This window comes from Astatotilapia calliptera, chromosome 10 (assembly GCF_964374335.1).
Source record: "Astatotilapia calliptera chromosome 10, fAstCal68.1, whole genome shotgun sequence".
NCBI classification, from domain to species: domain Eukaryota; kingdom Metazoa; phylum Chordata; class Actinopteri; order Cichliformes; family Cichlidae; genus Astatotilapia; species Astatotilapia calliptera.
In genome coordinates, this window is record NC_137431.1 from 25,369,263 (window position 1) to 25,395,028 (window position 25,766).

The 25,766-nt window shown below is 40.0% G+C and overlaps 5 non-coding genes and 1 pseudogene across 6 annotated transcripts; 5 read left to right on the forward strand and 1 right to left on the reverse strand.

Moving 5' to 3' along the window:
- Positions 1–9,171: 9,171 nt before the first annotated feature.
- LOC145431632 (U2 spliceosomal RNA) lies at positions 9,172–9,362 on the forward strand. The gene has a single exon (XR_013911973.1). It is a non-coding gene; the product is annotated as a U2 spliceosomal RNA (small nuclear RNA).
- Positions 9,363–10,205: 843 nt separating this feature from the next.
- On the forward strand, positions 10,206–10,288 carry trnal-uaa (transfer RNA leucine (anticodon UAA)). The gene has a single exon. It is a non-coding gene; the product is annotated as a tRNA-Leu (tRNA).
- A 1,211-nt stretch (positions 10,289–11,499) lies between these two features.
- Positions 11,500–11,582, forward strand: trnal-uaa (transfer RNA leucine (anticodon UAA)). The gene has a single exon. It is a non-coding gene; the product is annotated as a tRNA-Leu (tRNA).
- Positions 11,583–16,195: 4,613 nt separating this feature from the next.
- LOC113031276 (U2 spliceosomal RNA) lies at positions 16,196–16,386 on the forward strand. Its single transcript, XR_003273707.2, has one exon. It is a non-coding gene; the product is annotated as a U2 spliceosomal RNA (small nuclear RNA).
- An 845-nt stretch (positions 16,387–17,231) lies between these two features.
- On the forward strand, positions 17,232–17,314 carry trnal-uaa (transfer RNA leucine (anticodon UAA)). The gene has a single exon. It is a non-coding gene; the product is annotated as a tRNA-Leu (tRNA).
- A 1,955-nt stretch (positions 17,315–19,269) lies between these two features.
- Positions 19,270–20,874, reverse strand: LOC113030968 (tripartite motif-containing protein 16-like; annotated as a pseudogene). Its single transcript, XR_013911763.1, has one exon. The product of XR_013911763.1 is annotated as a tripartite motif-containing protein 16-like (transcript).
- Between the last annotated feature and the right edge of the window lie 4,892 nt (positions 20,875–25,766).

The window sequence follows — 25,766 nt, forward strand, 5'->3', positions numbered from 1 at the left end:
TGGTGGGACTTGTTTCTCCACTCTCTGCTTTTGTCTGCTATTCTTTTGCAAATTTCAGCACAAATACCAAAATAATCATTTTTTAAAATGCGCTCTTTTTCTACACAGCTTACTTTTACAAGAACGACAAACTTAATGTCTTAAAAAAGCAACATGCCCATTTAAAAATATGACCTTCCTCACTGTTCCTGCTCTGGAACAACTTTTAGACATGTTTTGTTTCGTTTTTAGGAGGCACTTGTGTTTGAAACGCAGCTTAAATGTCCTTATATTGATCTAAAAGCTTCATTTTTAGCTTTGCATTTATCACTCCTACGGCAAAATGTAAACCCGTGTGACTTTTTTTAGTGTGTAGATGTCAGTATAAAGTAAGAGAAAGGGTACACTGCTTTATTCTAAAAGGCTCACATTGTAGAGGAAAATCTGTTACCTATTATTGTGTTCTTGTTTTGTGTCAAACCACAGGGTCCATTTGTTGGTGTAAAATAATGAAATCTTGCGTCAGTGTTACATTTGTCCCAAGATAGTGAACAGATTCACAGATATTCAGAATCTCATCTGCTATGAATGTGTTGCTGAATGTAATTCGAATGATATGACTTTTAAAAGTTAAACACTTTTACCCAGCTAAAGACTCAAAAGTCTTATTGGCATCCTTGCTCACAGATCAGAAAATACACTGCCTGTCAAAAAAAATCTAATAATATCTTGCACTGCCTTTTTAGCTTTGATGACAGCTCGCATTCACCATGGCATTGTTTCGATAAGCTTATGCAGCGTCACCACGTTTTTGTACATACACAGTTGCATGCTCCTGCAGGGTTATGAAAGCCTGAAATATGAAATAATTGCTAGAAAGTTCTTTGAATTTTTTGAAAATGGAGAGTTTATTGAACTATCTAGCAAATTTGTTTGAAAAATGAATTACATTTTAATTTCTATATATGACTTTTAATTTATATTGTGTTTGCTACATCTGGCTTCAAAGAAAATACTTAAAAATTAATTTTTTTAGGTTTGTTATTGGGAAAAAAAATCACACTGATGATATAACTCACAAAAAACTGAATGTATGTAATATGAAACAATAGGCGTTAAAGGGTTAAATCTGTCAATTTTTCCACTGCTGAGTCCAATCTTTATACTTCCTACCAAATTGAACCCTTTTCTACCCTTTCATTGACGAGTGGTTTTGTTTAGTCCTGTTCTTTTTACTCTGTGCTTACTGCCTTATTGTAATGAGAACTTGGAAAGCCCCTACCCGGTTTTAGTAGTTTATCAGTCTCTTTAGTTGTTTTCTTTGCCTGAAAGAGGCCAATAATTTGACCCTTCCAACATACTTGGATGAAAAATGATGGATGAAAATTTTTCTTTTTTTTTTGCTTTGTAAAATTTGTTTTTTTGGCCAGGCAGTGTATGGACAAAATGCTGAAAGTAAACAAATCAGACCATCTAATAAGGCTTTCTCCCACCACAGGCCTCTAGGTTTTAGTGGGAAATCTGCAGAGAGAGGGCGCTGTTCCTCCAGAGGAAAGACGAGCTGATAGCAACATTTGGTGATCACACCATCACTGCTGTGAGTCTCACAGCATCATCACTTAAAACCATCACTTAAAATGTAACTTTCCTAAAGGAAAAGTTTAAGCAGCTCATTATTTTTTAAGTGATGACAAAGTCCAATCATGCTTATTATTTAAGGTTAGTATTTATTGTGCATTTTTAGGTATATTACCATTACCCTGTAACACACTTGAAGCCGACCGTAGGTGAAAGCGATGTTTTCTGAAATGCCAGTTTAGTGTAAATGTAAGATGCACAAAGCTTTATTGGTTTAATATTTGTGACTTTACAACATGTGTAATACACATATAGTTAATGAGAATTTTGATACAAAATGACCGATTGGCTATGTAACTACTTGCCACTATAATTTTTTTACTTAATCATTCAGCAAATAATAATTTTTGGTCTTTAAAACGTTCCCTACTGAACATTCGCTTTTTAATTGTATTATTCATTTATGGGTGGCTTTAAATCCAGAGAGTGGAGAAAGTGAAACAGTGTCACTAAGTCGCTCTGCTATAACATTTATAATAGTTACATTTGGTGCAATAATCTGTTGTATGTATTGTACTGTGGAAACTTTGATACTATCACTTTTTATCATTGTATTTTTAAACTTGTGTATAAGGCCTTTTATCATTGGTTTGTTGACGTGCGTAGTGTTATCAGAGGTAATTCATACAAACATCCTCTTCACCCTCCTTTTACCAAAGAATATGATCTCATCTGACTTGATCTAAAAATACTCGAACAACCTCACAAACAGCCGGCGCATGAAAATGGAAATGGAAGTTAAAAAACAAACAAACCACTAACCCATAAAATATGATTGTTTGGCTTCATCGTTACATTGTTACATCTGGGAGAGTATGTGTTTAATGAGCACACTGTAAAGTAGTACACGTTGATAATACAAACTTTACTTTTCATTGTTTTCTATTTATATGCTTCAAAATTAGACTTCTTTTTATCCATAATTCTTATATAGTCATGTTTGATATTTACCTGATATTTTCCATTGAGATTATGGTGGATATGGTGCCTGTTTTTCTCATGATCTGACCTTTTTTTTTTTTACACAGTATTTGTGGCTAAAGTGTTTATTAAATTGTTATTATTTGTTTCTAACCCTGATAGGATCAACAAAACTGGGGAGCTTTTCCCACAGCAGACATTTTGATATATGACACAGCAGGAAAAGCATAAATAAGAGCATACACAATGGCTATTGTGAAGTTTGCTCGCAGTGACTTAAAGGGAGATTTGAAGACATGTTAAGGTTGCTTATAACATGTGTAAGTCACCTTTTAGTAAAAGCTGTGACATATGGCTTTTTGTTACTGCTCTTCAATCTTCTGGGTAGCTTCTGTTCTTATAACATCTGCAACTTACTGAAAAAGTGAACACACACACACACACAATTAGCTTTGTTCACTTTTAGCAGCTCCAATAGACTTTTACATCTTGCTAGTTTGCTATTAGCGGCTAAAAGCTAGATATTTGCACAAAGACAGTGGAGTTTTGGAAACTTTGCGTTTTTTAAAATCTGTTAATAACAACAGTGTTTAACGCCAAACACCCAGATTATGTGTAAAAAACCCTCATCAGGCATATTCAATTTTTTATTGAAAGAGCTTAGCTAGCTCTCATATGCGTTTTTTTTTTTTAGCAAGTAAGGGGGAAACTGTTATCTGGATTGAATTCCAATAATTAGTCGCAGGGCCAACACACAGAGACAGACAACCATTCGCACTCACATTCACTCGCACATTCACACCTATGGGCAATTTGGATTAACCAATTAACCTATCCCCAAGTGCATGTCTTTGGACAGTGGGAGGAAGCCGGAGTACCCGGAGAGAACCCACGCAAACACGGGCAGAACATGCAAACTCCACACAGAAAGACCCCGGCCTGATGGTGGAATTGAACTCAGGATGTTAATGCTAGAGGAGCTTTGGAGCGCGGCAGAGTCAGCAGAGCGTTGCTGACTGTTAAACACTATGCCTCCTCTGCTCTTATTACTTCATGACTGAGTTGCTGTGGTTCCTAAACACTTCCACTTTGCAATAAAACCACTTACAGCTGATTGTTGAATATATCTAGCATGAAAACTGACTTGTTGCAGAGGTACCGCAGCACTACGCTTGAATGTGAGCTCTTCAGAATGACTCATTCTTTCACAAAAGACAGACTGTGTGGGTAGGTGCTTGATTTTACACACCTGTGGCAATGAGACTGAAAGACTGAAAGTTGTGGCTCAATACGTTTGTCCATATAGTGTGTATAGTGTATGCAACTAAGGAAAACCCCCAAAACATGTTTCAGCTCTTAAAAAAAAGACAGGAAGCTTTTTGTGTTACAGGCGTTAAAAGAACAGAAGGTAATTATAACAACCGTTATCTTAATTATCTCAAGCTTTGATATTTTTAAGTATAGATATATGCTGAGGCTGAGGTAGTTATGATTGACTCTCAAGTATTTGACCTTTCAAAGTCAGAATTTAGGTAAGACACTTTCTGCACCTTTACAGATTTTCTCTGAATGGTAAGAATTTAAGGGAATGAAATGATAAATGTCCAATGATCCCAGAGCGCCCTGACTTTGTTTGTGCGTCTGTTTTACTGTAGCTTTTATTTCTTTTGTAGAATTGATGTACAAAAGAAAAAAGGACAAGGTGTTATGTTAATAATTTCTGATGTGTAATTTTTTTTTACTTCTAAGGAGGACATCAAATAAGGGATAAGGAATTGATGGTGCATTTGTTGACATTCCTGGCATTTTAAACTTTAATATTCCAAATGAACTCAATGCTGACGCAGTGCACAGTTATGTATAGTTAATTGCTGACTTCATTACCCTATAATGAGTGTTTTTGTTTCTTTCACCCTCTTTGGCATTCAGTCAACACACGGTCTTTCGTCTGTAGATAATGATTTTTAAAAATTACCTCACATTTTGAGTGTTTTTGAGACAATGATCAGAAGTCCAGTTATTCCTGAAGTGTGATTGGAGAAGCGTGTAAAGCTTTGTATAATTCCCATTTTATTCCTGCATGATTGTTGTGGAATGTTTAAACAAGTTGTGTAATAAATCTGAAAGTAACACTGTCTGGTGAAATGTTTACTTTTATTTACTTTTGTAACCTTTTACTTATTTGTTATATTAAAATAAAAGTAAAGAAATTGAGAATCATAAAAGTGGAACAAATCCAAGATTTATTTTAAATGGCCATGGACAGGACAATAGGAAATCTATCAGAAATAAATGCAACCATCAGGTGTGGCTCTTCTGCTTTGCAGGTTACAAAAGACGGGACCGTTTTGCTCAGTGGAAGAAAAGATAACCTGAGCTTTTACACTAAATATACTCTATAACAATTAAAAATCCTGCATTTGTAAAGATTGAAAGCATTAGTGTTAACATTATAGCTACCAAAAGTAAATTTGGTCATTATTCAGAATGCTTCAATTAAACGTGCTTAAATTTACATTTAATACTGCTGTGATTTTGTAATATCATTAAAACAGCTTTATAATATATACAAGAAGAATACACAGCATATGAAATACCCAGCAACAAATATAGACATTGAATTAATTAATATATAAATTATAATGACATTTTCTTACATTATAATACATTCCTTTCGGAGATGATTGTGTTCAGAGAAATTAATAGGTTTATTTAAATGAATAAATCAAAACACTTTCTAATGCAAGTTTTATTCTTATAAAATCTGCATATGTTATAAGTATACCTGCTTTTATAAATGCAGTATTTTTCAATTTTTTTAAATTCTCACCCACAGAGTTTGACCTCAGCAGTGCAGCCACATCTCAGCATATATTATTTTACTGTTCACCACAGATCAGTCATCACTCCGGTCTACTTTAACTTACACAACTCAACAGTGTCTCCAACAAATGCTGACAACCAAAAACCAGGATAGAGAGGCTGAGTGAACCTGGCCTGGACTCTGTGGAGGAGATTCATGGTCTCAGTGATGCTGTAGAACAGGGGTGTCAAACTCAAATACACAGTGGGCCAATATTCAAAACTGGAACAAAGTTGCGGGCTAACGTTAATATTTATTGAAAAACAAAATCTTCAGATTCTCAGATATAAGAATGAATCTTTTCTTATGGACTCAAACAAGTTTTGCTGAAAAACTGAATATGGAACAAGCAAAGCTTAATACTAAACAATATATATATTAGCTGTATAATACCAGTAGGCCAGCTCTAATAGTAATTTGGTATGGCTTCGCGGGCCAAATGTAATTAGGCTGCGGGCCAAGTTTGGCCCGCGGGCCAGAGTTTGACACCTGTGATATATACAGTGGTAGTATACACAGTATGTGATTATGGATATGGTTGTAGAAACATGCAAGACATAAATTTAACTATTTTACCGCTACTATTAATTTGTAAGTAATAGATATCTATAAGTATAGACATGTACATGCACACTACACACACATGTGTACTGTAATTCATTATTATCAGGATGTCCAAAAAACTCGCTGAAAAGCCTTCAGCTAATCCAAAATGCTGCAGCAAGAGTCCTGACAGGGACTAGAAAGAGAGAGCAGATTTCTCCTGTATTGGCTTCCCTTCATTGGCTTCCTGTTAAATCCAGAATTGAATTCAAAATCTTGCTCCTCACATACAAGGTCTTAAATAATCAGGCCCCATCTTATCTTAATGACCTTGTAGTACCATATCACCCTATTAGAGCACTTCGCTCTCGCTCTGCAGGCCTACTTGTTGTTCCTAGAGTATTTAAAAGTAGAATGAGAGGCAAAGCCTTCAGTTTTCAGGCCCCTCTTCTGTGGAACCAGCTTCCAGTTTGGATTCGGGAGACAGACACTATCTCTACTTTTAAGATTAGGCTTAAAACTTTCCTTTTTGCTAAAGCATATAGTTAGGGCTGGACCAGGTGACCCTGAATCCTCCCTTAGTTATGCTGCAATAGATGTAGGCTGCCGAGGGATTCCCATGATGCACTGAGTTTTTCCTTTCCAGTCACCTTTCTCACTCACTATGTGTGAATTGACCTCTCTGCATTGAATCATATCTGTTATTAATCTCTGTCTCTCTTCCACAGCATGTCTTTTATCCTGTCTTCCTTCTCTCACCCCAACCGGTCGCAGCAGATGGCCGCCCCTCCCTGAGCCTGGTTCTGCCGGAGGTTTCTTCCTGTTAAAAGGGAGTTTTTCCTTCCCACTGTCGCCAAAGTGCTTGCTCATAGGGGGTCATATGATTGTTGGGTTTTTCTCTGTATCTATGAAGCGCCTTGAGGCGACTTTTGTTGTGATATGGCGCTTTATAAATAAAATTGAATTGAAAATTGAATTGAATTGAATGTACACACTAAATATACATATGTATACATACACATATACCTGCACACGTCCATACATATAAAAAGATGCATTATGCATGAAGTGTGACAGTGTATGTCCACAATGTCCAGTGACTTATGATTTTGTGATTGAGGAGTTATAGAGTCTAACTGCTGTTGGGATGAATGATCTGCGAGAGCGCTCCTTCCTGCAGTGAGGCTGTTTCACTCTCTGACTAAAAGAGCTGCTCAGCACACAGACTCATGCAGAGGGTGATGTGGGTTGTTCATGATGGATGTCAGCGTTACTAATATCCTCCTCTTGCCCACTGCCTCCACAGACTCCAGAGGACATCCCAGCACAGAGCTAGAGCTCCGCACCAGTTTGTCAAACCTGCTCCTGTCCCTGTCCGTGCATCTGCTCCCCCAGCAGGCCATTGCATAGAAAAGGGCAGATGCTACCACGGTATCATAGAATGTCCTTAAGAGAGTCCTGCAGACTCCAAAGGACCTTAGTCTCCTGGAGAAGTCAAAAAACATTTTCCTCACAGTGCTCCCAGACTGTTCTAGGTGAGAGAGGGATTGGTGTAAAAGGTAGATGACGGCGTCATCCACCCCGATTCCAGATCGGTAGGTGAACTGCAGGGGGTCGATCGCTGAGCTCACCAGTGGGCAAAAGTGGTGCAGAACGAGCCTTTCCATGGTCTTCATCAGATGAGAAGTCGAGGCCACAGGCTTGAGGTTGTTTGGCTCCTTGGGGTGTGCGATTTTTGGCATCGGAACCATGCAGGAAGTCTTCCACGGTTCAGGACCCCTCTCCAGACTCAGGCTCAGGTTGAAGATGTACAGGACCACCTGACACAGCTGGTCTGCACAGTCCCTGAGCAATCTGGAGCAGATTCCATTCGAACCTGCTGCCTTCCTTGCCTTTGTCCTCTTGAGCTGACTTAAATATATATTTTAACCAAGATGGTGCCTTGTCTCTACATCACCCAGTTTTCTTCTAAATGGGACTGCAATCTTAAGAATTGTAAATGCTTCAAGAGCAGTTTACATGTCTGATTCTTTTGGTGTAAGTGTAGCTTTTGTTAGTTTAAGGTGGTTAAACTGGCTTTGTTTTTGAAGTGTTTAAAAAATAGCTGGCAATAGTTCTATTTAATGTTTTTATTAAATGTCACACCGTCACACCACAATCTTAAGACGTCTTGCGGTCTACGGCTTAGGGTGGCTTGTATTCTATTACTTCGTATAAAGTAAACACTGCCCCCTAAGAGAACCTTTTAAAGGTAGGTGTGGTCAAACCAACTCTTTATGAACAGTGCCTTTTATTTCATTCTGACATTTAACCCTAGTTTCAATTGTCGATGTCGTACTGTTTTGTTAATCCTAATTGTTTTTGTTTGTTTATTTTTTGTGTGTTTTCTAACCTAAGGGTGTTTTGCTAACTGCTAAACAAGCTAAAGTGTAAAAAAAATTATTCGCTTTTCTTTTGTTTGTTTGTTATGTTTTTTTGTTTGTTTTTAAAAAAAAGAAATAGCACTGGGGTTAGTTCGTTAAAGTAATACAAATGCAGAAAAGATAAACAGATACATTCAACCTCCCTCCAGCTGCAAGTTTTCTCAGACTTTCTCATTTCACACCAAAGTTACAAAAATGCATAAATAATTGTAACTTATTTAAGCTAGTTTTGTATGTCCACTTCCATGGTTAGAAACTGCTGCAAATCCAGTGTCAGTACTCTACAGTAGATTACTGTGGTCTAGAGTAGACTTTGTGCAGTTTTCTGTCTGTACACCTGAGGGCGGAAGTGTGTCTTTGTGAAACCTTAAACAATCATAGACGTGTTTATTTGATTTTCGTCGTTTCATTTCAACGCACGATACTGGTATTATAATTCTTTCATCTTGTAATTATCATATTATGAAAACAATTATAACGCCAAGAAAGTTATAAAAATGAATTTAAGACGCTCCGTCTTAACGACCGCTGATTGGACTGCAGACGACCACGTGATTTTGAATCTCATTAACCGGCACGCGCTGACCGGCGTTTCAGAAACTAAAGTGTCGTTATATATGTGGCGCCGTTTATAAACTGAAACATGCCGACCATAGTTATATTGTGATTTTCGGAGGTAAAACGTCAGTAAAACATCGACCTGTCCTCTACCATTTGTTAGAAGGCGACTGTGTTCTTCATTGTAACCATGAGTTAGAGTTGCAGTAAGCAGAATGAGTCGTTTCTGTCGTGCCATATGTGGGTATCGCTTCTCGGCCTTTTGGCTAAGATCAAGTGTAGTATCTGTTCTTATCAGTTTAATATCTGATACGTCCCCTACCCGGGGACCATATATTAAATTGATTTTTGGAACAGGGAGATGGAATAGGGGCTTGCTCCGTCCACTCCACGCATCGACCTGGTATTGCAGTATTTCCAGGAACGGTGCACTCCCTGAAGCTGTGAAAAAGAAGTGTAATTTGATTCAACAGTTTCTGTAAAGAAATTTGTTATACGTTAGGTATATGCGTGCGTGTGGATATGTGGACATTGCCTTCGTGTAATCTTCGAAGGTTAGTCAGGCTGAAATGTTGCGACTTAATGTTTGTGAATGAGTTACATTTAACTATTACGAGAATTACTAAATCCTGCCACTTGGACTGACACGTGGACACACACTTTCTATGGGAAATCAAAAAAATATGTAGTTTTGAACTGCAGTTACATTATTCTGGCTCGAATCCTGCAGTTACCTCTGTTGTCCACTAGAGACCGATAGAAGTCTTTAAAAACCGGAGGCTGCCATCTACAAGGACTCATGTTGATTATAGGTTTAACTCTTCTCTTTCTCTACATACTGCAGCTTCCTGTCCTCTGTGGCTGTAAATTACATCGTTTGAAAAAAAAAAACCCCACAATTTTTTCTTGGCTTCTTTAGCTAAAATCACCTGTATTGTCTGTTGTTTCCATTTGTGGATGGTTAATAGTGCAGAAGATTGTTTTTCTGTTTTCAGGATTACATGAAAACATTTTGGAACAGATCATTTTTGTATATAATAAATCTTAGGATAGTATTGGTTTTGATGATTTATAAAACAGCTGTGTGCCGTAGCCCTGGTAGTGTGGATCCTTAGTGTGTAAAGAGTAGATAACTCATGTAATATGTGTGAATGAAAATCCATGGACTTTATAAGAGTCCTCCATTTATGGCTATGATCCTAACAAACAAGAATAATACGTTTCTTTCTCCTACCAATCTTCCTGTTTCCTAAAGGAACACGCATACACAATATATATGCGCCAGGATGGCCGAGTGGTTAAGGCGTTGGACTTAAGTTCCAATGAGCGGATGCTCTCGTGGGTTCAAACCCCACTCCTGGTATAATTTGGAGCCTCATGACTGGTAAACTGAAATGTATCTATGGGAGCAACAATGATCAATAGGAGTTTTTAGGAATTTGCTGTGAGCAATATCCCCCCACCCAGTCACCCCCAAAAAAGCTGGGATGTAAGACAAGAAAGACAAATGAGAGGTCTGTGCCAAGGTCGCCCCCTCTCAGTCTTACTGTACATGTTATATGTAGAACCGTTGGCTTGTGCAATTAGGGAAAGCCCAGACATAACAGGAATACAGTTACCGGGAGGAGAAACATTAAAAATTTAACAGTATGCGGACGACACAATGCTGTACCTGGCTGATGATAAAAGTGTAACAGAATCAATAAGAGTTATACAGGAGTTTTTGAAGGCTGCGGGGCCTCAAATAAACAAGTATAAGTCAATGTATAAATACCTGGGAAGATGGGCGGGCAGGAGAGAGGCAATTTGTGAATATCAATTATGTGGAGGGCCAATGGAGGTCTTGGGTATTTCCTTTGGGAATACAGAGGGGGATGCTATCTTTAATTGGGGAAAGATTTTGAAGAAGATGCGTATAAAATTGGGGCTATGGAACAAGAGGAAGCTTACCATTTTGGGAAAGGTGCTAGTTATCAAAGCTGATATCCTACCAGGCCTTCTCCACCTTGCTTACATCTTCCCAATTCCATGTGTGTTGAGGTTTATATGAAAAATGTTTAAGTTTATGTGGGGAGGGATTATGAATATGTGAAAAGGGGGATGATGTACCAAGAGATAAGGTAGGGGGGAAGGAATGTGCCATGCATCCCTCTGAAGTTGGACATGATTTTTTGCAGTAATGTATGCAAATTGCTAAAGGAGCATATATACACAAGTGCCAAGCTTTAATCTGTTTCTGGTTGTCTTTACCTCTGCGGTTTTTGATTGAATGGGATAATAAGGTCCCCAAAGCTGAGGATAGACCAACTTATTACCGTCAAATGGACAGATGGAGAAAGAAAAATAAGGAATGTAAAGATGTAATAATAATTATAAATCATAGACTTCTGTATAGAACCTTGGTGCAAAAGTATAAGACTGGGGTTTTGATCAGGGAGGCGGAAATGTGGGAAAGGGTGCAGGATAAAGAACTGAATAATAGATGTAAGGATTTTAATTAGCTCTTAATGCATAAGAGATTACCAGTAAGGGCTACTATGTATGCACATGATTTGGCAAAACGTAAATATATGCACCAGGATGGCTGAGTGGTTAAGGCGTTGGACTTAAGTTTCAATGAGCGGATGCTCTCGTGGGTTCAAACCCCACTCCTGGTACAATTTGGAGCCTCCTGTGTGGTAAACTGGATGGAATCTATGAGAGCAACAGATATGGTTTTTAGGTATTTGATGTGAGCAATATCTTTCCCACAAAAAAAAGCTGTGATGCTGAACCCAAAGGGAAAATTGTTAAATGGAAATGGAAAAAGTGAATAAAATAACTACCTTGAAATTGGGAGGTGTCACCTCTCTGAAAGGCAGTTGAACACTTTTCAATGTAAAACTAATATTAACCAGGGATGTTTCTGTGAAATCATAATTTCTTTTTCTTTTCTTTTTTTCATTTTTTTTTAAAATGTCTTGTATTAAACCGCTGTTTTCTTTCTTGTGTTAATGCCATTCCTTTTCACTCTGGGAACAATGGGAAGTCACTTATCTGGGCAGAGCTGAGTGACATTTAAAGGTATTGCTGCATCTGCTGCACATGAGCTTCTTAAAGTAGATACAGTGTGGCTCGCTTGTCCTGACACAACGTGTAAACAGGAAGTCTACTGACATTTGTTCAACTTCAAGAAGTTAAATACCGAGAACCTTAACCACTCACTATTTCTATTTTTGGCAAAGCAGCCATGTGTAATTGCACTTTTCAAGAATTTTATTTATCTTGCCAAAAAGTGATGACACTGTATTTTGTGACACATTGCATGTATTTTCTCACAGCAGTATAACGGACTACAGACCTATTATGTTAAATGTTTCTTTATCCCAGCATGTACAGTAGTTGTTGGATTGTTTTGAAGCAAACCCTTTCCCCCAGCAGCTTTGCCCATATTTCCTTACAATGTGGGACACTGTGCCATTTTTTTTAGTTGCCTAAAGCTGGAGGTCAAGTTGAGAAATCGGCCAAAACAAATGTATTTCTCTTCTCTAAAATAAGATAAGATAAGATAAGACTATTGATCCCACAGCGGGGAAATTTTTGCGTTACCTCAGCTCAGGTACAGATAGCAGCAGGAAAATACAAAAATACAAATAAAATACAAACAAATACAAAATAAGTAAGATAATACAATATATACCAGGGGTGTCAAACTCAAATACACAGTGGGCCAAAATTCAAAACTGGAACAAAGTCGCGGGCTAATGTTAATATTTATTGAAAAACAAAATCTTCAGATTCTCAGATATAAGAATGAATCTTTTCTTATGGACTCAAACAAGTTTTGCTGAAAAACTGAATATGGAACAAGCAAAGCTTAATACTAAACAATATATATATTAGCTGTATAATACCAGTAGGCCAGCTCTAATAGTAATTTGGTATGGCTTCGCGGGCCAAATGTAATTAGGCTGCGGGCCAAATTTGGCCCGCGGGCCAGAGTTTGACACCTGTGATATATACAGTGGTAGCATACACAGTATGTGATTATGGATATGGTTGTAGAAACATGCAAGACATAAATTTAACTATTTTACCGCTACTATTAATTTGTAAGTAATAGATATCTATAAGTATAGACATGTACATGCACACTACACACACATGTGTACTGTAATTCATTATTATCAGGATGTCCAAAAAACTCACTGAAAAGCCTTCAGCTAATCCAAAATGCTGCAGCAAGAGTCCTGACAGGGACTAGAAAGAGAGAGCAGATTTCTCCTGTTTTGGCTTCCCTTCATTGGCTTCCTGTTAAATCCAGAATTGAATTCAAAATCTTGCTCCTCACATACAAGGTCTTAAATAATCAGGCCCCATCTTATCTTAATGACCTTGTAGTACCATATCACCCTATTAGAGCACTTCGCTCTCGCTCTGCAGGCCTACTTGTTGTTCCTAGAGTATTTAAAAGTAGAATGGGAGGGAGAGCCTTCAGTTTTCAGGCCCCTCTTCTGTGGAACCAGCTTCCAGTTTGGATTCGGGAGACAGACACTATCTCTACTTTTAAGATTAGGCTTAAAACTTTCCTTTTTGCTAAAGCATATAGTTAGGGCTGGACCAGGTGACCCTGAATCCTCCCTTAGTTATGCTGCAATAGATGTAGGCTGCCGAGGGATTCCCATGATGCACTGAGTTTTTCCTTTCCAGTCACCTTTCTCACTCACTATGTGTGAATTGACCTCTCTGCATTGAATCATATCTGTTATTAATCTCTGTCTCTCTTCCACAGCATGTCTTTTATCCTGTCTTCCTTCTCTCACCCCAACCGGTCGCAGCAGATGGCCGCCCCTCCCTGAGCCTGGTTCTGCCGGAGGTTTCTTCCTGTTAAAAGGGAGTTTTTCCTTCCCACTGTCGCCAAAGTGCTTGCTCATAGGGGGTCATATGATTGTTGGGTTTTTCTCTGTATCTATGAAGCGCCTTGAGGCGACTTTTGTTGTGATATGGCGCTTTATAAATAAAATTGAATTGAAAATTGAATTGAATTGAATGTACACACTAAATATACATATGTATACATACACATATACCTGCACACGTCCATACATATAAAAATATGCATTATGCATGAAGTGTGACAGTGTATGTCCACAATGTCCAGTGACTTATGATTTTGTGATTGAGGAGTTATAGAGTCTAACTGCTGTTGGGATGAATGATCTGCGAGAGCGCTCCTTCCTGCAGTGAGGCTGTTTCACTCTCTGACTAAAAGAGCTGCTCAGCACACAGACTCATGCAGAGGGTGATGTGGGTTGTTCATGATGGATGTCAGCGTTACTAATATCCTCCTCTTGCCCACTGCCTCCACAGACTCCAGAGGACATCCCAGCACAGAGCTAGAGCGCCGCACCAGTTTGTCAAACCTGCTCCTGTCCCTGTCCGTGCATCTGCTCCCCCAGCAGGCCATTGCATAGAAAAGGGCAGATGCTACCACGGTATCATAGAATGTCCTTAAGAGAGTCCTGCAGACTCCAAAGGACCTTAGTCTCCTGGAGAAGTCAAAAAACATTTTCCTCACAGTGCTCCCAGACTGTTCTAGGTGAGAGAGGGATCGGTGTAAAAGGTAGATGACAGCGTCATCCACCCCGATTCCAGATCGGTAGGTGAACTGCAGGGGGTCGATCGCTGAGCTCACCAGTGGGCAAAAGTGGTGCAGAACGAGCCTTTCCATGGTCTTCATCAGATGAGAAGTCGAGGCCACAGGCTTGAGGTTGTTTGGCTCCTTGGGGTGTGCGATTTTTGGCATCGGAACCATGCAGGAAGTCTTCCACGGTTCAGGACCCCTCTCCAGACTCAGGCTCAGGTTGAAGATGTACAGGACCACCTGACACAGCTGGTCTGCACAGTCCCTGAGCAATCTGGAGCAGATTCCATTCGAACCTGCTGCCTTCCTTGCCTTTGTCCTCTTGAGCTGACTTAAATATATATTTTAACCAAGATGGTGCCTTGTCTCTACATCACCCAGTTTTCTTCTAAATGGGACTGCAATCTTAAGAATTGTAAATGCTTCAAGAGCAGTTTACATGTCTGATTCTTTTGGTGTAAGTGTAGCTTTTGTTAGTTTAAGGTGGTTAAACTGGCTTTGTTTTTGAAGTGTTTAAAAAATAGCTGGCAATAGTTCTATTTAATGTTTTTATTAAATGTCACACCATCACACCACAATCTTAAGACGTCTTGCGGTCTACGGCTTAGGGTGGCTTGTATTCTATTACTTCGTATAAAGTAAACACTGCCCCCTAAGAGAACCTTTTAAAGGTAGGTGTGGTCAAACCAACTCTTTATGAACAGTGCCTTTTATTTCATTCTGACATTTAACCCTAGTTTCAATTGTCGATGTCGTACTGTTTTGTTAATCCTAATTGTTTTTGTTTGTTTATTTTTTGTGTGTTTTCTAACCTAAGGGTGTTTTGCTAACTGCTAAACAAGCTAAAGTGTAAAAAAAATTATTCGCTTTTCTTTTGTTTGTTTGTTATGTTTTTTTGTTTGTTTTTAAAAAAAAGAAATAGCACTGGGGTTAGTTCGTTAAAGTAATACAAATGCAGAAAAGATAAACAGATACATTCAACCTCCCTCCAGCTGCAAGTTTTCTCAGACTTTCTCATTTCACACCAAAGTTACAAAAATGCATAAATAATTGTAACTTATTTAAGCTAGTTTTGTATGTCCACTTCCATGGTTAGAAACTGCTGCAAATCCAGTGTCAGTACTCTACAGTAGATTACTGTGGTCTAGAGTAGACTTTGTGCAGTTTTCTGTCTGTACACCTGAGGGCGGAAGTGTGTCTTTGTGAAACCTTAAACAATCATAGACGTGTTTATTTGATTTTCGTCGTTTCATTTCAACGCACGATACTGGTATTATAATTCTTTCATCTTGTAATTATCATATTATGAAAACAATTATAACGCCAAGAAAGTTATAAAAATGAATTTAAGACGCTCCGTCTTAACGACCGCTGATTGGACTGCAGACGACCACGTGATTTTGAATCTCATTAACCGGCACGCGCTGACCGGCGTTTCAGAAACTAAAGTGTCGTTATATATGTGGCGCCGTTTATAAACTGAAACATGCCGACCATAGTTATATTGTGATTTTCGGAGGTAAAACGTCAGTAAAACATCGACCTGTCCTCTACCATTTGTTAGAAGGCGACTGTGTTCTTCATTGTAACCATGAGTTAGAGTTGCAGTAAGCAGAATGAGTCGTTTCTGTCGTGCCATATGTGGGTATCGCTTCTCGGCCTTTTGGCTAAGATCAAGTGTAGTATCTGTTCTTATCAGTTTAATATCTGATACGTCCCCTACCCGGGGACCATATATTAAATTGATTTTTGGAACAGGGAGATGGAATAGGGGCTTGCTCCGTCCACTCCACGCATCGACCTGGTATTGCAGTATTTCCAGGAACGGTGCACTCCATGAAGCTGTGAAAAAGAAGTGTAATTTGATTCAACAGTTTCTGTAAAGAAATTTGTTATACGTTAGATATATGCGTGCGTGTGGATATGTGGACATTGCCTTCGTGTAATCTTCGAAGGTTAGTCAGGCTGAAATGTTGCGACTTAATATTTGTGAATGAGTTACATTTAACTATTACGAGAATTACTAAATCCTGCCACTTGGACTGACACGTGGACACACACTTTCTATGGGAAATCAAAAAAAATATGTAGTTTTGAACTGCAGTTACATTATTCTGGCTTGAATCCTGCAGTTACCTCTGTTGTCCACTAGAGACCGATAGAAGTCTTTAAAAACCGGAGGCTGCCATCTACAAGGACTCATGTTGATTATAGGTTTAACTCTTCTCTTTCTCTACATACTGCAGCTTCCTGTCCTCTGTGGCTGTAAATTACATCGTTTGAAAAAAAAAAACCCCCACAATTTTTTCTTGGCTTCTTTAGCTAAAATCACCTGTATTGTCTGTTGTTTCCATTTGTGGATGGTTAATAGTGCAGAAGATTGTTTTTCTGTTTTCAGGATTACATGAAAACATTTTGGAACAGATCATTTTTGTATATAATAAATCTTAGGATAGTATTGGTTTTGATGATTTATAAAACAGCTGTGTGCCGTAGCCCTGGTAGTGTGGATCCTTAGTGTGTAAAGAGTAGATAACTCATGTAATATGTGTGAATGAAAATCCATGGACTTTATAAGAGTCCTCCATTTATGGCTATGATCCTAACAAACAAGAATAATACGTTTCTTTCTCCTACCAATCTTCCTGTTTCCTAAAGGAACACGCATACACAATATATATGCGCCAGGATGGCCGAGTGGTTAAGGCGTTGGACTTAAGTTCCAATGAGCGCATGCTCTCGTGGGTTCAAACCCCACTCCTGGTATAATTTGGAGCCTCATGACTGGTAAACTGAAATGTATCTATGGGAGCAACAATGATCAATGGGAATTTGCTGTGAGCAATATCCCCCCACCCAGTCACCCCCAAAAAAGCTGGGATGTAAGACAAGAAAGACAAATGAGAGGTCTGTGCCAAGGTTGCCCCCTCTCAGTCTTACTGTACATGTTATATGTAGAACCGTTGGCTTGTGCAATTAGGGAAAGCCCAGACATAACAGGAATACAGTTACCGGGAGGAGAAACATTAAAAATTTAACAGTATGCGGACGACACAATGCTGTACCTGGCTGATGATAAAAGTGTAACAGAATCAATAAGAGTTATACAGGAGTTTTTGAAGGCTGCGGGGCCTCAAATAAACAAGTATAAGTCAATGTATAAATACCTGGGAAGATGGGCGGGCAGGAGAGAGGCAATTTGTGAATATCAATTATGTGGAGGGCCAATGGAGGTCTTGGGTATTTCCTTTGGGAATACAGAGGGGGATGCTATCTTTAATTGGGGAAAGATTTTGAAGAAGATGCGTATAAAATTGGGGCTATGGAACAAGAGGAAGCTTACCATTTTGGGAAAGGTGCTAGTTATCAAAGCTGATATCCTACCAGGCCTTCTCCACCTTGCTTACATCTTCCCAATTCCATGTGTGTTGAGGTTTATATGAAAAATGTTTAAGTTTATGTGGGGAGGGATTATGAATATGTGAAAAGGGGGATGATGTACCAAGAGATAAGGTAGGGGGGAAGGAATGTGCCATGCATCCCTCTGAAGTTGGACATGATTTTTTGCAGTAATGTATGCAAATTGCTAAAGGAAGCAAGTTTTGCTGAAAAACTGAATATGGAACAAGCAAAGCTTAATACTAAACAATATATATATTAGCTGTATAATACCAGTAGGCCAGCTCTAATAGTAATTTGGTATGGCTTCGCGGGCCAAATGTAATTAGGCTGCGGGCCAAATTTGGCCCGCGGGCCAGAGTTTGACACCTATGCTGGAGAAAGACAGAATACCTGCCCTGTGATCCAAATACACTCCCACTCTGGAGGATTGAGGGCCTGAGATTAAACTGGAAATGCTGTTGTGTCTGAAAACATAACTACCGTCCTCACATTCCAGTGCCCACGATTTCTCATTATTTCCAAATCCACATTTAATCCTGTTTCCTGTTCTACAAATGTCATTGTATGTAACTGCAATTAAAACTTTACCACTCCACTTTACTTCCCAGTAACAACATCCAGTCAGACCATCAGAACTCATCACCTGCCACCATGGTAAGAACCTTTTCGGATGCAGTGGCGGACTCCCTCAGGTGTCGGTGCGTTGGTGGTTCTTTGTGTCTGGGGGTGGGCGTCCAGGTGGGCTCACTCCTTGGCGGCCGCTTATCGGGGGCCTGGAGCCTGGGGCTCGCTTGGGCCCCTTCGGAGGTGGGGTGCCCCCGGCCTCTCGGCCTGGGGCTCGGTCACTCAGGCACAGCTGGGGGCCGGCGGAGCTCACGGGCGCGTCACTGCAACTCCCCCTGGCTTCTGCTCCGCGGCTGCTGAGTGAACCCTCATCTGGGACTCTCCTCAGCTCTTACTGGAACAGTGGCGCGGCTGCCCCTCTGTTGTTCTTCCATGGTCTCTTGTGTTCTGGGGGCCTCTGGATGTCTGGAGTTTTGATCTCCTCCATACCCGCTTCACACCCCGGAGGACGGGGCTGTGGCCCCCACACTCCCTAGCAGATCGTTACACGGAGAAACCTTTGGAATACAAGCGCGCTGATCCACACAGGTATGCACACGGGTGTTCACTGCTCGTAGACCCAAATTACACCTTTCTTGGCTGCTACTTCGAAGCACATCTGTCCTGCGTGCTGCACAACAACATTGAATATTTAGTATTTACTGCTGTTTACACTTAGCTAGATTAATGCGATGGTGTTGTGTTTAGTACGTTGCTTTGTTTTTTTTTTGCTTGTTTTCTATTCTTCTCTCAACAGGTGATCCAGGAGATTTTTATTTTTTTTCTCCCCCCCTTTCTCACTGTCCCTCTCCCCTTCTGTTTTTCTTTTCCTTCCTCTTTCTTTCTCCCTTTCCTATCCCTCACTCATGTCTGTCCCGTCTGTAACATCTGAAAATAAAATATAATAAATAATAAAAACAAAGATCGACCAAATGGACCAATACGGCAATGCCACGATGATCCATTTGGCAAAGTAAATCCATTGGGTATCCTTGTTGGTCTTCAGACAACATTTCTGATGGCTAAAGAACCAAATGGGACAGGCAGAAAAAAAAAAAAGAAAAAAAGAAAAAAAAAAGAACCTTTTCGGATGAATGGAAACCAAGTGTTCGACTTGCGTCAGCGTTGCCTTCCTGTTGCTCATACTCAGAGATAAATATGGATTTGCAGTCTTTGGATCCAGTGTGATTTTACGGGCGTATTTCAAAAACTCGTGTCTAGTCACGGGCTCTTTTAGATCCACTTGAGTCATTTTCTGACAGGTGTTTGCCGGCTCTTCACTCAAAGCAGCCTGTAGTTCATTTCTGAGGTGTGACACTTCCATCATCATATCCTTAAAGTACTGTTGAGGTTGAACACTGATAGTGGGTACGTTTGTAGATGCACTCTGATGTGACAGTGAGGAGTAGTTTTTCAGAAAATGGAGGTGATCCTCAGTCAGTGAGAGCTGCTGCAGTTCAGTGTCTCTCCTCCTCAGATCTCTGATCTCCTGCTCTAGCTTCTCCTGAAGCTCTTTGACTCTGTTCTGTTCAGTTTCCTGCTTGGATCTGATCTTCTGCTTCACCTCAGAGCTTTTTTTCTCAATTAGATTGATCAGGTCTTTGAACAACTCCTCACTCTCCTTCCCTGTTTTATCAGCAGAAAGATTAATGGCCTCCACCTCCTCCTGAAGCACCTTCATATCTTTCTCTCTGTCCTGGATTCTCTGCTGGATGTTCTGTCGATTCCCTGATCGATCTTTCTGCCTCTCAGCTCTTTCTGCTGCAGCTGACACTGTGACATGGTCTTTGCGTTCATCCATTAAGCAGAGATAACAGATACACTGCTAATCAGTGCGGCTTTGACCAGCTTGTGTTTCTTTAGTGGAGCTATGTTGTAGTGAGGCTGGAGGTGCTGCTCACAGTAAGAGGCCATACACACCAGGCAGGACTTGGAGGCTTTCAGCTTCTTCCCAGAACAGAAATCACAGGCCACGTCTTCAGGTCCAGCATAGGCATGATCAGGTGAAGTAGCTGGAAGTCCTGCTTTCTTTAGGTCGTCCACTAACTCAGCTAACATGGTTTTTCACCAGGACAGGCCTCGGTGTAAAAGTCTTCTTGCACTGGGGGCAGCTGTATGTTTCCTTCTCATCCCAATATTTTTTGATACAGCTCATGCAGCAGCTGTGCCCACAGGGATTAGTGACGGGATCCTTAAGGAGATCCAGACAGATTGGACAGCTCAATTTTTCTTGATCCAGCTGATTCACTTGCTGCGTCATGTCTCCTCACGATGACTGTAAATGTCTGAAAGCTTTCCTTTCTGTTATAAGAATGCAAATATGAACTGAAATTCGAACCCAAAGTCCTTTTGAGGGAGGTCTGTGAAAGGGGAGGGTACAAAGATATTTACACTGAATGGACTTTGATTCTGATAGCAGGGCAAGAAGGGAAGGGTTGTGCGGTGAATGATTGTAGACGATCTTAGGTATATATTTTTTGAGTTAAGGTGAAGTAGTTGTTTCATGTGATCTCGCCTGTCTCAAAACATGAAAATATTCAACATGTTACTTGCTTTGTTCTGCCTGGAGAGTAAAGATGCTCACTCCTTTTCCAATAGTTATGTTTTTAAATATTTTATATTATAATACAGCTAACTGGAGGCAAATATATAAGTATTTTTGTAACTCATTTTTGATTTGATCTTGCATTTTCTAAAATGGTGACTTGTAAGTATGTAATTTAAACAAATACAGTTACCGTACTACTTTATTTATAAAGCACTTAAAAACAACAACAGGGCAAACCAAAGTGCAGTAAAATGATATCAAATACAAAAGACAAACAACACACACCAGAAGGTAAAAGATACGGAAACAGAAAAGAGGAGTTGAAGTTAAACAATAAACAAGTACATAAAAGTAACATAAGATCACAGACATCTGACACTGGGTTGAAGGACAGGGAGTAAAAGTGTGTTTTAAAACGGTGAGTGAAGGAGCTCTTGCTTGCACAAGATAAAAATCCACCGGTGGCGTTTTGCATCAGCTGAAGGTGAGCAATGGAGGCCTGGGTGAGTTGGATGAAAAGTGCACTGCAGTAGTTGAGATGAGAGCATATAAAAGCATGTATGTCTCTTTCAAGGTTGCGTTTGACCAAAAGAAGCTTGATCTTTGACAGCTGCCTCAGTTGGAAGCAGGATTTTACCACAGTGTTCACGTGAGAATCGAGCTTTAGAGAAGGATCTCCTCTAAAGCTCATTTTCAGTCTTTTGTAGCTCAAAATACACTAAACACTGTATCAGTAGTGTTTACTACTCAGAGCTTTGGTCCTGACACTAATAGTTGTGTTGTAAACGTACAGCATATAAGAACACTGCTAACTGGACAGAGTACAGTGTAATAATAAAAAGAAGATTTTGTTTCTTTCTTTTCCTCTTTCTTCCTTTTTTATGTTTTGTGTGTCAAAAAAACAAAACAAAAAGAAAATAAACGTAATAAATGTGACATAATGTGCCATTCCCTCTGACATCAGTGCTACTGCCCTGCAGCACCACTGTTCTTTCTGACCAGCCTGAACTTGTCATGGCCCCTGGGTTTTTGTCCCAGTGTTCCTTATTCTTTGTTATTTAGATTCTGGGGTGAGTTGGTAGTCTTCATTCTTTCAGTTGTAGCTATATTTTGATTCCTGTGTTTTGAGTTATATGGCGTCTGGTTTATTTTTTAATTATTTTGTTTGTGTTTTAGAGTAGTATTTATAGAGCTAGCCACACAGCTATGGTTAAAATAATAGAAACACAGTGAAGCTGGAGGATGAACGCTAAGCATTAATAATAATAATGGATTGCATTTATATAGCGCTTTTCAAGATCATCAAAGCGCTTTACAATTCCACTCTTCATTCAGTCTCACATTCACACACTGGTGGAGGCAAGCTACAGTTGTAGTCAGAGCTGCCCTGGGGCAGACGGACAGAAGCGAGGCTGCCATATCGCGCCATCGGCCCCTCTGGCCATCACCAGTAGGCGGTACGTGAAGTGTCTTGCCCAAGAACACAACGATCGAGATTGTCCGAGCCGGGGCTCGGACCAGCAACCCTCCGATTACAAGACGAACTGCCAACTCTTGAGTGACGATCGCCCTATAAATAAGTTAAGTACAATGTAATAAGGTCAGGTCAGGTCAAGGTCAGATTTATTTATATAGCACATTTCCAACAGCCGATGCTGCACAAAGTGCTTAACAATAACAATAAAATTAAAAACTACAGTGTAATACAATAATAACAATAGAAACAATAAAATAGAAGAATTGAAACAATACTAACTAATTCAGATAAATCCAAAATGCTTGGGTCATAATGTGTTAAAAGCCAGAGCGTAAAAGTGTGTCTTTAGTAAAGATTTAAATTGCTCAAGAGTTTGAGCAGATCTAATATTAAAGGGGAGACTATTCCAAAGTCTGGGACCTGCCACCGAGAAGGATCTATCACCACGAGATTTGAGGTTAGTCCGTGGAATGGACAACAATAGTTTTGAACTAGATCTCGTGGGTTTTCCTGGAGCATAGGCAGAGAGGAGCTCTGACAAGTAGGGGGGGGGGGCTCGGGCGTTGAGTGACTTAAAAACAAAAAGTAAGAGTTTAAATTGGATCCTGTAGGGGACAGGGAGCCAGTGTAAAGAGGCTAAAATTGGGGTTATATGCTCTCTCCGTTTGGTACCGGTTAGCAGGCGAGCAGCAGCATTTTGAACCATCTGAAGGCGATGGATGGTGGCATGATCTAGGCCATAATACAATGAATTGCAGTAGTCCAATCTGCAAGTAAGAAAAAGGTGGATGATACGCTCGAAGACGTCAGCCGGAAGGTATGGCTTTATCCTGGCTAGCTGTCTTAGCTGAAAAAAACAGGACTGAACTACTGCACTCACCTGCTTATTCAATTTAAAAGAACCATCAATGTAAACTCCGAGGTTTTTTACATGTGTTTTACAATACGAGGAGAGGGTACCCAACGTGCTGTCGATATGATTGAAATTGCCAAAAATGACAACCTCAGTTTTGTTTTCGTTTAGCTGTAAAAAATTTAATGATAACCACTGTTTAACGTCGTCAAGGCAGCGTAATAAGAGCTGCGGTTGATCTGATCCTGATTTTAAAGGTAGATAAATCTGTAGATCATCCGCAAAGCAATGAAATGAGATGCTGTACCGCGAGAAGATGGAGCCCAATGGCAGCAAATAGAGTGCGAAGAGGGCGGGACCCAAAATAGAACCTTGAGGAACGCCGTATTTAAGAGGAGCTAATTTGGAGTTGTGGGGGCCCATATTGACATAAAAGAACCTTTCTGTCAAGTAGGAGCGAAACCACTGAAGGGCAGATCCTTTTAGGCCAGCATGCGATTCTAGCCGTGATAACAGGATGTCGTGGTCAACCGTGTCAAAAGCTGCTGACAAGTCCAACAGTAAAAGGGCAGCAGGGCTGCCAGAATCCATAGTTAAGAGAATATCGTTAAAAATCCTTAAAAGTGCTGTCTCAGTGCTATGTAATGATTTAAAACCAGATTGAAATTTTTCTGAGATCATATTAGAATCGAGGTGTGCCTGCAACTGTAGATAGACCACTTTCTCCAAAACTTTAGATAGAAAAGGAAGCTTTGAGATGGTCCTGTAATTAGACAGAACAGTTGGGTCCAGGTTTTGTTTTTTTAAGAAGAGGCTGAACTACAGCTTGTTTGAAGCATAGTGGGACGCAGCCTGTAGTAAGGGACGTATTAATCAATTTCAGAATAAAAGGGCCAACAATATTAAAAGTGTTTTTGAGCAGACTCGGGGGAAGAGAATCAGAGGGGCAGTGTGATGATCTTAGGCCACTAACTATCGCGGTGAGGTCCTTAAGGGAGACGGGATCAAACTGCTCTAAGACAGCTGAACACACAGGTGGAGGGCTTTGAACTGAGACAACAGACAACGAAACAAGGGCCCTAATCGATAAGATCTTGTTATTGAAAAATGCTAAAAAATCATCGCACATACTTGGTGAAGAAGTAACTCCAGGATTATCACATAAACTAAAAAAGCGATTAAGAATGTTAAAAAGTACCTGAGGCCTATGACCGTTTGCTGATACTAAGTTTGAGACAAATTGTGTTTTTGCAGTTTTTACAGCTTCTTGATAAGCAGAGAGACAAGTCCTTAAAATCTGTAAGGAAACATACAATCTGTCCTTTTTCCATCTCCTTTCAGCGGGTCTGTAGTCGCGTCTGAGGGAGCGGGTGTAATCGTTCAACCACGGTTCTGATGAATTCTTAGCGCGCACAGTTCTGAATGGTGCAATAGAGTCCAAGATATAAGTGCAAGTAGAATGAAGAATAGCCGAAAGGTCCTCAACATTTTTACAATTGGAGTTCAATATTCCAGAGTCCATAAAGGCAGCAGAAAAGGCAGGTGCTGTTAGTACATTAAGCGCTCGCTTTTTGCGCAGTGGGGCGTTCGACTTGTCCATCGAGCAGCGCAGTGTTAGAGTGAACAACACAGGAAGATGATCGGAAATGCGTAATTCGGATATATCCGTGATGCACACTTCCAACCCGTGGGAAAGCACCAAGTCCAGTGTGTGACCTTTTTCGTGCGTGGGACCAGAAACCCACTGGGTCAAGTTAAAGGAATCAATAATATTTAAAAAGTCCTTGACCAAAAATTTCGAATCACAACAGACATGAATATTAAAATCGCCAAGGATCAAAAAGCTGTCGTATTTAAGAGCGATTCCAGCCATAAAATCAGAAAACTCTTTGATAAAATCCTTATTAAACTTGGGAGGGCGATATATAAGGGCACACAGCAGAGGCGCAGCAGGATTAAGGTGTAACTCAAACAGCTGGAGTTCAAAACTAGAAAATGAGTCATGCTGTAATATTTGATGGCAATGAAATCGAGGATTGAACACAGTGGCTAGGCCTCCCCCCCTGCCAGAGGACCGAGGGAGGCTGAAGAATGAGAAATTGGGAGGGACCAGTTCCGAAAACGCTACAGACTCACCGGGTTGGAGCCATGTTTCCGTCAGAAATAGAAAGTCCAACTGTTGTGACTTTATGAAGTCGTTTAATACAAACATCTTGTTTGCTAATGATCTTACATTTAGCAAGGCCATTTGGAATGTGTAGATCCTAGCATCGGACGCTCCAGCTCGGTTAAGTGTGCGAAGATTTCTGTGGTCCACACCGCATCCACGGGTCCG